Below are 13,015 nucleotides of genomic sequence, written 5' to 3'. Positions count from 1 at the left end.
CAAAATCTAAATAAATCCTAGACCAAGGTCGGTCCGGTTTTGCCCACGATCCAAATTGAGTCGGAGAAGCTTTCATAGCTAATGTGCATCCTCTACACTCCCTGATTTTTCCTTCTATATCTTTATCCATGTTTAGCCAATAAATGAAAGAGCGCATAAGGCTTTTCATTCTTGATATACCTGGATGTCCTACATGGAATTCCTTGAGCATTCTTTTCCGTAATGTCCCAGGAATTAGGATCCTGTCGCTATATAACAGGATGTTATCGCAAATTGAATAAATTTCTTTATCCAGTTCGTTATTGTTGATCCTTTCTTTCGTGCGTATAATAAATTCGTCCACCTCTGCCTTACTCTTAATCTCATCAAGCATTACCGGAAGTTCTCTTATTGTGTCACATAACATATTTTTTACTTCAACTTCCGCTTGAATGGCTGCTATTACCATATCCTCCAATGGTTCTGTTTGCTTAGGTATTAACCTCGATAACCCGTCTGCATGACCAAACTTTTTAGATGCTACATACTCCATTTGAAAATTGTAATTCAGAAGTATGGTACTCCATCTTTCGAGTCTATTAGCCATATGTTGTGGTAGTCCTTTTCCAATCCGAAAATCATTAATAATGGTTTGTGGTTTATTTGTAACAGAAATTGCCTACCGTGCAGGAAACACTGAAATTTCTTTACCGCGAATATAATGCTTAGTGCCTCTTTTTCAATTTGTGAGTAGTTCTTTTCGGCTGGCAAAAGTGATTGGGATGGTGTTTATTTGCTCCCCCACTGAGCAAATTAGGCACAAGGCCGTTTTTAATGTGAGGTAAAAACCAGCTCCCCTAAAAGAAAGGGGGCACTCTGGTTACCAAAAATAATAATTGTCCCAGTATAGAGGGTTTCCCCTCCATTGACTGGTACAAATTATCTTAAGTGCAGCATCTGCCGGAACAGATGGTGTTTATTTGCTCCCCCACTGAGCAAATTAGGCACAAGGCCGTTTTTAATGTGAGGTAAAAACCAGCTCCCCTAAAAGGGGTCACTCTGGTTACCAAAAATAATAATTGTCCCAGTATAGAGGGTTTCCCCTCCATTGACTGGTACAAATTATCTTAAGTGCAGTATCTGCCGGAACAGATACTACACTTTGATCCTGACCCGAAGGCCATTTATTGGCTAAACATGGCAAAAGTGATTGGGATGAATGTGCTATAGGTTTCACTTTTCCATCATCCATTTTGTGTAAAATGCATGCTCTTATGCCATAGGAGCTGGCATCGCTTGCAACTATAATTTCACGCTTGGATTATAATGTGCCAGAAGTCTCTTTAATTTCCCGAAATGCTTCTTCCCACTCTTGCGTCCAGACCCATTTTTGGTCCTTCCTTAACAGTTTTAAATGACCTTAGTTTATGCAGATTTGTAGTAATTTGCCAAACCTAAGAAAATTTGTAAAGATACAATATTTTCTGGAGCAGGCATATTCATTATTGCACTCGATCTATCTGGATCTGGCCTTCTTTCATGTTTATCGATGATTTGCGCCAAATATATTATTTTCTCCATGAAAAATGTACATTTTTCCTGTTTTACTTTAAATCCATAATCCTGGATCCTTTTGAATACTTGGTTTACATGAGCTTTGTGTTGTTCTTTGCTAGCGCTTTTCATTAACACATCGTCCAGGTACCCTACTGCAAAATTCAACCCATTTAACATAATGTCCGTAATTTGCTGAAAAATCGCAGGGACAACTTTACCCCAAAAGGAAGTTAAACTTGTACAATCTCTTATGGGTATTAATACATAGCAGCTTTGAACACTCCTCATCGACTGGAATTTGTAAGTACGCGTCACTAAGGTGGATTTTAGAAAAATATTTCATTCCACTCAGTTTCACAAATATCTTTTCAGGGCTCGGAAGAGGATAATGGCAATCTTGTAACGCCCTGTTTAAGCCTGTTGCAAAGTTGGCACAAACCCGAATCTCCTTACTCTTCTTTTTGATGTAAACCATTGGTGCAGCCCACTCGCTGTGATCAATTTTTCCGATGACACCCATGTTTTCGAGTCTTTCTAATTCACCGTCTATCTGTTCTATAGCGGCGTATGAAACATTTCTTTTCTTTCTGAACACTGGCTGTTCATTTACTTTTACGTCAAATTTTGCTACCGCTTTTGTACACCTTCCCAAACTGCCTGAAAATACGTCTGGGAAATTCTCTTTTAACTCCCTCTTAAGTTTTTCTGCCTCCACATTCGAATCCTCAACCTTTTAGCAAAATGAGCTTAAAGGCAAATCCCATAGTCTAAACTTTTTGAACAGATCAGTTCCAAAGAGGTTGTTTGATTTTCGCATGATAAAAATTCTTGCTTTTTCGGCCCTGTTCTGGAAAAAAATATTTGTCAATAATTCTCCTTCGAAGGTAATTTTTTCACCACTGACGCATCTCGCTGTTTTATGTGATTTAATTATAATGGGTCTCCCAAGCCTTTTCCATGTCTGTACATTAATAATGGAAATGGCAGGCACACTATAAAACTGTAGCCTTACATTCTTTTTAAACATTTTGACCTGTACATATTTCCGAATATTTTGTTCCTCAGGTTCAATTTTAATGGATGTTTTTCTACCAGATTTTTTCTATAATTCGATGCTTTATGTCCTTTCTGATGGCAGTTGTCACATTGTTTTTAATTTGTACGGACACTCATTGTACCAATGTTTATTTCCACACCTCCAACATGGTCCAGATGGATCTTTTCCCTGTTTCTTTCTCTGGTTATTTTTTGAAGTCGAATTTTTCTTTTGATGGATCTTTTTAATATGCGACACTCCGCTTTCCTCTATGTCATGACTGTCTTGTTTCAACACAATAAACCGTTCACAGTCTTCCGCTAAGTTTTGTAGTTTTAAATTTGGTTCGTTTTCGAGTTTATTTCAAATAGGACGCCTGATTTCAGCATCTTTATTTAAGACCAGCCCTTGCACAAATATTAAACATTTAAAATTATCTGATGATAATTCCTCCAGTTTAAAATCGTTGCAATGCTTGTTGCATAAGTAGTATAGTCGTCTTCCTCTCTTCTAGTAACATTCATACATTTATATCGCCTATGGAGAAGAGACATTTTTGCAGAAAACAGTTCTGTAAGTAGTGTAACTGTTTCTTGGAAGCTCAACTCACTGGTCTTTTTTGACAGAATAAAATTCATGAACTTTGTATGCTCGGCTGTTCCCAATTTCCTTAGCAAAAGCCTAACTTTTTTTGTGTCTGACCAGGTACTACAATCCGATATAAAAATATCCTCATATCGATGAAAGTGACATCGTCTTCTGAATTATAATTCAAATTTTCAATAGCGGCCCACACAGCTGTTTGAGAAAATGCGTTATGATTATCGTCCGCTTTAGTTAACTGTGTCGCCTCCAGAATTTTTCTTTGTTCCTCCTGTGTTTCCATCAATATTTCCTCGAAGCGTTTCTGTTGTTGAAGCATTTTTTCTTCAAATGCTTGTTTAAATCTCTCTTCTTTTTCTACTTGTTGTTGAATTTGCTGCTTTTGCAACGCGAGATTTTACTCTGCCTGGAATTGGAACAATTCCAACAGTGAATCTTTGAATTTCGCATCCATCATACGAATTCAGTTTACCATTTACGCTTGTATTAAAGAAATATTTCTTAGTAAAAAAAAAAATCAACCAAGTTTTCTTTCCCAATTCTTTTGTTTTAAGAACAATAGTTTAGCAGTCCTTTTGTAACTTAATTTGTTGAACGCTATATTTCTAGTCTTACTAGAAACAATCCAGCGAAATGACATTTGTTTAATATTTTTTTTTATTTGCACGCGTTTTTATGTAGCAAAAATAAAATCTGTCGCTTTAAATATCTGACGAATTCGTATGGGAAACTTTTATTTTTGTTTTTATCCTCTTTGCCTTTTGCAAAAAATGACTTGATTCTTTACGTGTTTGCTAAGCACAAATGACATACGCAAATAATTATTTTTCACGGTCTGTCTCTTTCAAGCGTTTATTTTTTTTTTCAAATCCCAGATGCTATCGAAATAATGATAAGCTTACACGGTATTTGCTAGTTGGTTTTGGACATTTAACTTTGCAGAAGAAAATTCTTACCGTAGGAAAAATGGCTTCTGATGAAGAAAAAAATGAATCTTTTTTCCCTTTCTAAAACACTTGGTAAGTGTGTTCGATTATTAAATAACTGACAACATTCGCGTTTTTCGCTGTAGATTTTGGTAGCAAGTTTTTCTCGTCGCTAAATTACTATTGTAGTAATTAATTTGCTGTTAATTCTTGCGTATCTAAATATCTGTTGAAATGACGAAGGTGTTCTGCCATAAAGATTTTACGAATCTTTATTTTTTATTTTATTTTTTTTTACATAGGCATCACCACTTATCAAGGCCAAGAGGCCACTCAAGGATAAGGGTTAAAGAGTGTACAGTAGACATTGGACAATATAGTAATCATTAGTAATGAAAATTTGATAACTTATATGGAACGGCTCATCAAGAACTTATTTACGTTAGACTTGAACACAATCATATTATAGTCAGCCGGAAATCAGGAAAACGGAAAACAATTCCACAGGCGTGCAGTTCTAAGAAAGAAGCTTTGTTCATGGAATCTACGTTTAGGTTTAGGCACAGATAAAGAGTGGGGGGAATTATTGATAGTGTGTACAGCTAGACGAGTGTTTCTTGTGAAAGTTTGGCGAGGGGGGACCATAGATTGAAGCTCAGTTGAACACCTTCCATGAAAATAACGATACATCAGAGACAAACTCGCAACATCTCTTCTGTGAGATAGAGGTTGCAAGGAAGAGAAAAGGACATCTCCTACGAGGCTACGAAGTCTATTTTGAACTCTATCAAGGCAGGACAAGTCCTTTCTAGCAGCTCCTGCCCAGATGTGGCAACAATATTCCATCCTTGGACGTACCTGGCTCTTATATAGATAGAGAATAGCATCAGCAGTGAGATATTTACCGGATCGATAGAAAGATCCCACCATTTTTCCAGCGGCCTTGGCAACAGATTTGATGTACGTGTTCCATTTTTAATCACTTTTGGTGATTCTCTGCAATGATGGTCATTTCGATTCCTTGCTGCCAAGCTGTTGTGTCGTGGAACAACAGTCAAAATAAGAACAATCAAGTCGAGGTTTGGTTAAGGAACAGGTATATTAACAATAATGTACAAAGATAGGAAAGCGTGTATATCTGCTGGGCACTCGGCTAGCAGTTGAAGTGCAGTCGCATCTCTCTCACTGGTGTTAGAATTACTAGCGCTATTTATAGTGCTAATCGGTATAAATTCCTCTGTTCAAGGAAGGCCGGTATAACAATTTATGAGGATGGCTGTACAAGAATTTGCTAACAAAGAACTCTTATTAAAAGAAGTTATGAATTTTTTAAAATAAAAATTAATATTAACAACAGTCATCATACACTTTTACACAAATAAATGCTTCATACTTTTTCCATTTTTCTGTCGTCATCCACATAATGCGAGGCTGCATTTAAAATTTAATAAATGTTTGAAGAATCATATATTCTTGCTTCAGTGGTTGTGTCAGTTCGTATATCATATGCCATCTTTACTTTCTCCTTTTTATGGCTGTCTTTGACAAACTGTTTATTTGTTGCTAGCGAGGGACCAGGGCCACAAAATATGCTTAAATATATTTTAATTCATGCAGATTTCATATTTATTATTACAGAACGAATTCTCGATTGAATATTATATCTAATATGTAGTATTTTCAAAAATTAAAAAAAAAATTACTTGTGCGCGATCAGCTAAAATCAAAACCAAAACATTTACTGCTCCAACAGCGTTCTCTACCATTTGAGCTGGCAAGAAATAGATAAGAAAATTTTTTAATTAAACCCCTTGACGCTATGAATGAATTTGCACATGTGCAAAAAAGTGATAAAACTATATTGGTAAGCTGAAATGAACATTTTGCATTTTAACTTGCCGATATATTTCTGTACGCGTTATTCATTCATCCAAACAAAGATTTGACTCATTATAAACCATCCTTCGTGTTTGATTACTATTTCCTGTTAATTTCAATGTTATGTGACCAATAGTTTAAGAGTTTATCAGTTAAATATTTTTACACATACACACACAGTTTTATTTATATAAAACTAGCGGGGGGTACCTGGCATTGCCCGGGTGTTTGGAGGTGTGTGTGTTAAAAAAAGGTGTAAAAGAAAAAAAAAACAGTTTTGGTCGGAAGGTCGGATTGAACCCCCAAAGCCTTGACGTGAAGGTGGAAACGAAAGGGGGAAAAAAACAGTCACCTAACCATTTGGGCCACAAGGGAGAGGAACTGATAATGGCGTTATATGAAGGTTTATGAAGCGAAATAAACAGGTGCAAGGAAGTGACGTGGTGTCTGATCTAGTTTTGCACTGCAAGTCAAATCATTCGCAAACATACACAAGAAGAAGCGAACACGCATACACACACACACATTCGCTTTTATATTTATAGCCCCCACCCCTGGTTCCGACCAAAGAAATAATGTCAACGTTTCAAATACTGAATGAAATGTATGAGTTTACTACTTTATGAAACGATTTAGCTAATTTATGACGGGAATACATTTTCTGTAAATGCAAACAGCGGACTTTATTTTATAAACAAAATGATTTTTGTTTAATTTGTTCTGTTAATGGCCAATTTTTGTGGAAAAAATGACATTATTGTTGATGTTTCCACTACCCCCGTTCTGGTGAAGAAATGAAACTGTATTTATTTGCCTCCCCCCTGGCAAGCAAAAGGACCCAAATATGTTTAATTTTATTTTTATCTGTCTGTTTTATGTGCCTAAAATTGAAAGAATTGCTAATTTTCTATGACAAAAACTTGGGAAAAAATGTAAGAAAGGATGTTAAAAAATCGTTTGTAGGTGTTTAGAGATAAATGTATGTAAATCCAACATTTTTTTTTCACTATTTTCCTTTCTCTAATCCTGGCAACATATGTCTTTTCTTATTTGGGAGTGTCATTTATCATGTTTTTAGTACTTATGTTTTGTTCTCCCTTTGTATATCATTTCGTAAAAAATGAAAAGAAAAATCACAATTATTTATATATTTATCAACATATCATCTTAATTTGTTGAGATAATTAATTTGAAAAAAAAAATAACATACAAGTACAATGGTTCTTCAAATCAATCTTGAGAAAGTCTTGAAATAAAGACGAAACGTTGATGAATTTTGTTTTTTTCATTTTTCACCATATTGGAATATTATTTCCATAATTTTCATTTTATCATGTTGTATATCACCTTACGTGTTTTGTATTCTCCTTTTATTTTTGTTTTCGACATTTGTGAATAAACTTACATAAAAACCTGTTTCTTTAACATTATCTTTTACACCTTGAGATGCATGCCATATTTGTTGGTCAAATCCTAATAACATGCATATGGATTAGCAAAACAATATGCAGCATTAACAATCCTTACTGTAATACGATAAGTCAGTTGATGGACAGCTTCAGTTAGAAACACGGACAAAGGTGAAACTTAAAATCATGTAATTGGAAATTTATAATAAATGGAGATTTGCTATTTGTCTGAAGTGAAAACTATACTCTTACTTTTAATATCCAATTCAGTTTACTATACTTATTTCAAACTAATATGTATTTAATGCTCAATTTGGAAAGGGGGTCAGTGTAGTATGTGTTCTGTTGTCATGGGTCAAATAAATCTACAGATCAATTGTATACAAAATATTGTTTCAGCATAAACGACCTAAACTAGATTAGCATGTTGTGGCTCTTTACTCATGTATAGTTATTTATTTCTGACCCTGATGTATTATTGTATTTAGGACATTAACATATTCTGTTGTTTCTACTGTCTCTATATTGATCAAATGGAAACAATTATTCCTATCGCAGCATAACAAATGAAATACTGGGGCCAGACATTAATCCAAAATGGCCACGCTTCCTGTATGTATCTCATGTATGTTTTGCGCTAATAATCATTCAGTTTAATTACAATTCATAAATTGCTACAATTTCTCTGCTTTGATTCACTCTTTCAGTTACTACATTCGTAGAGGTTGTACCATCGCAACTTACCTTTTAATAATTTTCTACTTTCACTACCCCAATCATCACTGGAGCTTTTATTTCATAGTATATGCTTCACCGTAATTATTTTATTTCACTATTACATGCTTTCATCAGTCATGTCATTACCTTGATAGTTAATGAACGCTCCCTGCTTCATGTCTGCTAATACTGACACTTTGGTTGACCAAGCATATTCTGTCATTCCATGTTTTGCATTTAGCGAACAGTACATATTACTTCTTCTATGCATTCAATATGGCTGCTGGCTTCTAATAGAACTGCAAATCTATGCCATTAGATATCCCTTTCATTTTATTATGCAGGCTGTGTTGACAGAGACTCAACAACACTTTCATCTGTTCTTACCTTAACATGCTGATTTTTACATTAAATTTTCCTATAACACTTCCATCAGAGAGAGAGAGAGAGAGAGAAAGAGAGAGAGAAACAAATTCTGCAGGTCCCGATAATGTTTACACTACAGAGACTGAGAGAGAGACGAAGAGAGAGTAAGATAGAGAGGAAGACAGAGAAAGAGAGAAACGGACAGATAGACAGGCAGAGACAGCGACATAGACGAACAGAGAAAGACAATGAGAGCGCAACATATTCTGCATGTCTGTGCGTCGTCATTATATTTACCTGAAATATGCTTTACACACTACAACTATTATTAATAATATCACCAAAAAGCTCTGTCTTGCTAAATAAACAACATATTCACTTCTGCTCCAATATAATAGCAGAATCTAAAATATTGAACTTAAATTAAAAGCAAAACTAGGTTGAAATTCAGTAAATACATGCAAATTAAGACACACAATCGGGTAAACAATTAATTATTATTGAAAATATATTTGCAAATTATGTGCTACCAGTTCATGACTTCTGAAGCAATTCATCTTTGATACACCTTTCCCTCCAATTTCTTACCTATAATAAACTCATCCTTCACTCTGGGTAAGTGATAGTACAGATTATTTACATAACACTTTCCCCTCCACATATTAAGAATGCCTTCCTAAACTATACTGTTATTTCAGCGTGATACAATAAGTGCAGATATACCAGTTTAATTTCATCCAAAAACAGAATATACCTATGGTTTCAATCTCATATTATATATTTGCGGAGGGAGGGCTGAGAGTACTTGCTTTAAACAAGATGGAAACCATAGAATGTATTTTGTATATTCCTTAGTGCAAGTGGCTTTATCTAAAAGAAATTAGGTGCTTATATTCGTATTGGAACATGCTATTTTTACACTAGTCCAGGTTAACATAGAATTTTACCATATTTTCTTTTTAGATGAAAGTACAGATTTGCTACAAACACCCTCCCCACCCAATGCTAAGAATGCCTTTTCTCACGGTGCAATAAATGTAGATATACCAATTTTATATTTCCTCTAAAAACATCAATTCATAGAAAACATTACAAAATGTTTGGGAGTCAACTTCAATATAGGCCAGAGTTAATATCTTTAATATAGCCATTTTCCTAAATATAAATACAGACCCTTATTCATTTGGCCTTTTTTTTTTTTTTTACCCCTTTTTACTGTCACATTTGGCTTTAAATATTTTATACTTTGGCAACCAGAATTATCTTGTCTTTCTGTTAACTGCCTAAAACAATAGGGCCGGCCTTTTTTTTGTGTGTGAATTATCAACATACAGGATTTTTTTTTAATAATGCAATAATTTGTAGCATGACAATTAAGCAGATAACATTACTTTTAGTTGAAATTGACATCTAAAATAAGTACATTGTATTTTTTTAATGACTGTTGGATTTCACTGTTATTTTTCTATAACACTTTCATCAAAGAGAGAGAGAGAGAGAGAGAGAGAGAGAGAGAGAGAGCAAGCAACAAATTCTGCAGTATAAAAGCTATTTGTTCTTTTCAGTGGAACTTAGCAATGAACTGTAAGACTGATGAGACAATTACCAAGAACCAAATATTCTTATGTGCACTTTTTCTACATTTTTATTCACCATTTTCCCTTATGTTTCCCAATTTTCTTTTTATTTTTACATTCTTCCTCAGAGTAATCCTTATAGAATATAAGGATTACTCTTTTGATTTACTAGATTTCATAAAACTCCCCCAACTAATTATTAGACCTTTTTCTAAGTTTGTATTTATTTTTGTTTCTTTTGGTGGGGAGCATTGAATTAGGTTTCCAGCATACTTTGACGAGTTTGGACCATACTAAAATAACAGATTTTGTTAACTATTACGGACTTTCACATAACATTTTCATACACTAACAATCGTTAAATATCATATACATTCAGCGACAGTTATGGTCAGTGGATGGCAGTTGTTAAGGCTGTGTACCCATCAGTGCAAGCCAGACAGTGATTGACAGCACCAGCGAGTGCTACGAAGTGACAGTACCCAACTTAAAAGAGATGATACCCGCCACTTGATGGCAGTGCCTGACAATTGGAGACAAACAATTTGTTGGCCAGTTCCTTACAGTTCCTGCTTCTGTCAAGAAGTGACAGTAACTACCTGAAAACCATTTCTCTTCATAGCAGTTCAATGTGCTTAACACTGGTCATGATCGATAGTGACTGACAATGACTGGTTACTTGCGTTTGGTCATAGGATCAAATGTAAGTAACTGCCAATAAACTCCAATGACTACCGGTGCTCACCAATAAAAGACAGACAATTTAATTTTGGAGTACACAAGGTATTCCATGGATACTACTGCCCAACAATACCTGACAGTTGAAGACAGACGCTTTCAGTTCAGAGCAATCCAATAGAAGCCAACAATGATCATGCCCCCCAGTAACTGCCAGCAATTGCAAGTAATCGTCCCAAACCAGCACTAAACAGCAGTGATGACAGTGACAGCTAGTGACTTCTGCTACTTACTACTGCCATACAATGCCCGACAGTGGAAGCCAGATCATTTTATTTTGGCCACAAATCTGTTCTGGCTTTGTCATACTTCTAATGGGCAACACTGACACATGGGTCTTGCAAGTATATCATATTGTATCATTATATATTTATGTGTGTGTGTGTGTCACTGAAGGTCAATAAAAATGTTGGACATCCATTAAATAAAATACGAACAGATCTTACTTTTGTCATCATCATCATCTGTTTTACATGTGTTGGGCAGTTTTAAAAAATTAACTCCAAAACTAACCTATCTCTGAACAGGTCTTTATTTATCCCTCCTTCTTCTGGCATGTGTATGTTCTCCCCGATAGCACAACATTCAAAGTGGTGGCTAATGGTGCAGGGAAGATTTTCTCAAACATGTGCATCACTAAAAACGTAAAAACCATAATATTCATACTCTTTCAGAGGTTTCTTCTAAAACCAAGAAGAAAAAAAAAAATCAAAAAAAAAATCAAGCCATATTTCATTTAAGAGAGAAGCCATTAAAATTTAAAAAATAACAAAAACAAACTTTTAAATTATTTTTAAGCAAATTGTGAATAAGCATTGGGTGACCTCCCATCAAATGTCACCCATAGAATCATTAATAAAATTCAGAATCCTTTCAGTAATCTAACCATATTTAGTACCTCAATCTATGCCTGACTTGTCCACCAAGTTTCAGTCATAAATATCTGACAATCTTTGATTGCCATTCAATAATAAGCAAATCTTGATTACAAGATGCAGAATTGTTAATAATTCTGACATACTCCTCATTTGCCACAGATTTCAGCTGTGATAGCTTTCCACAGTTCAGGAAAGTTGTTTTGATATTATGGCATCTTTAAGATAATGCACACAGACAAAACTCAGAAGTGAGAGTGGGCGTTTAGATCTGGTGAGTGTGAAGCCCATTCAAAATCACACTTGCTGATTGTATAAGTAAAAAGAGTTATCTACTCCTGTGTTGAAATAGTATCTAGGAGTTATTGGTGATTATTTAGAATTAAACTTAATTCAAAAACAAAAATACAGAAAAGTCTTTATGATGTACATATTCATCATGAAATGATGTCATATTCCAAAAATCACATAAATTAATCAAGTAATTTTTTTAATTAAGAAAATCAAATTTTATAAGGACATGAGAAGGAGGCTGGAAGCATCCATATTGGTTTAAATTTTGCCTAAATTCAATGGCGACAACTCAATTTGACTAGAGATTTTGTTTGTATTCAAAATAATTAAAAACTTTCAATTGCTAAAAATCATATTTGATTTTCTCAATTAAAAAAACTATTTGATCAATTTACATAATTTTTGGAATATGACATCTTCATACATACATAAAGATTTTTCTGTATTTTTATTATTTTTAATCAAGTGTAATCTCCTTTATTATAAAATCGCTGCAAAAATTCCCCTCTGGACCAAAGTATCGTAGTTTTGCAACAATAGATGCCACATTCAAAACATCTAGCCTAATAGCCACTATCCTATGTAGCTTTCAAACACAATTATAGACACATTCAGTCATGATAATAAAATGCTACATTTTATCCGACGAGCAACACCATAATCGCAACATCTTTAGAGGAAGGAGTTCCTATTTTTCTTTCTAAATATTTAGTCATAACACTGCTACCAGTTATCATTGTGACCAATTCTACATTTTCCACAGATAGTGATTACACAGATCATAACTGGCCCATAGATGCAGAGACATAACATAATCTTTCGATTTCTGATTCATAAATAATAACGTCCATAATAAATTCTGTCCATTCTGATTGGTTGAGCTCTGAAAATTCTCATATTCTGGAATTCTATTTCTCTTTATAAACGAACAATTAATAAAATTAAAAATATGGTACCACTAAGAGACATTATTTGGCTCGGCGATGCCGCTGATACAAAAAAACACAACTTTAGTTAAAACAATTGCAAAAAAAATAATGTAACTAAACAATACAAAATG

Source organism: Euprymna scolopes, chromosome 20 (genome assembly GCF_053919585.1).
Source record: "Euprymna scolopes isolate OS-2025 chromosome 20, ASM5391958v1, whole genome shotgun sequence".
Taxonomy (NCBI): domain Eukaryota; kingdom Metazoa; phylum Mollusca; class Cephalopoda; order Sepiida; family Sepiolidae; genus Euprymna; species Euprymna scolopes.
The sequence above is the reverse complement of the archived record's forward strand: the minus strand, read 5'-3'. Positions refer to the sequence as shown.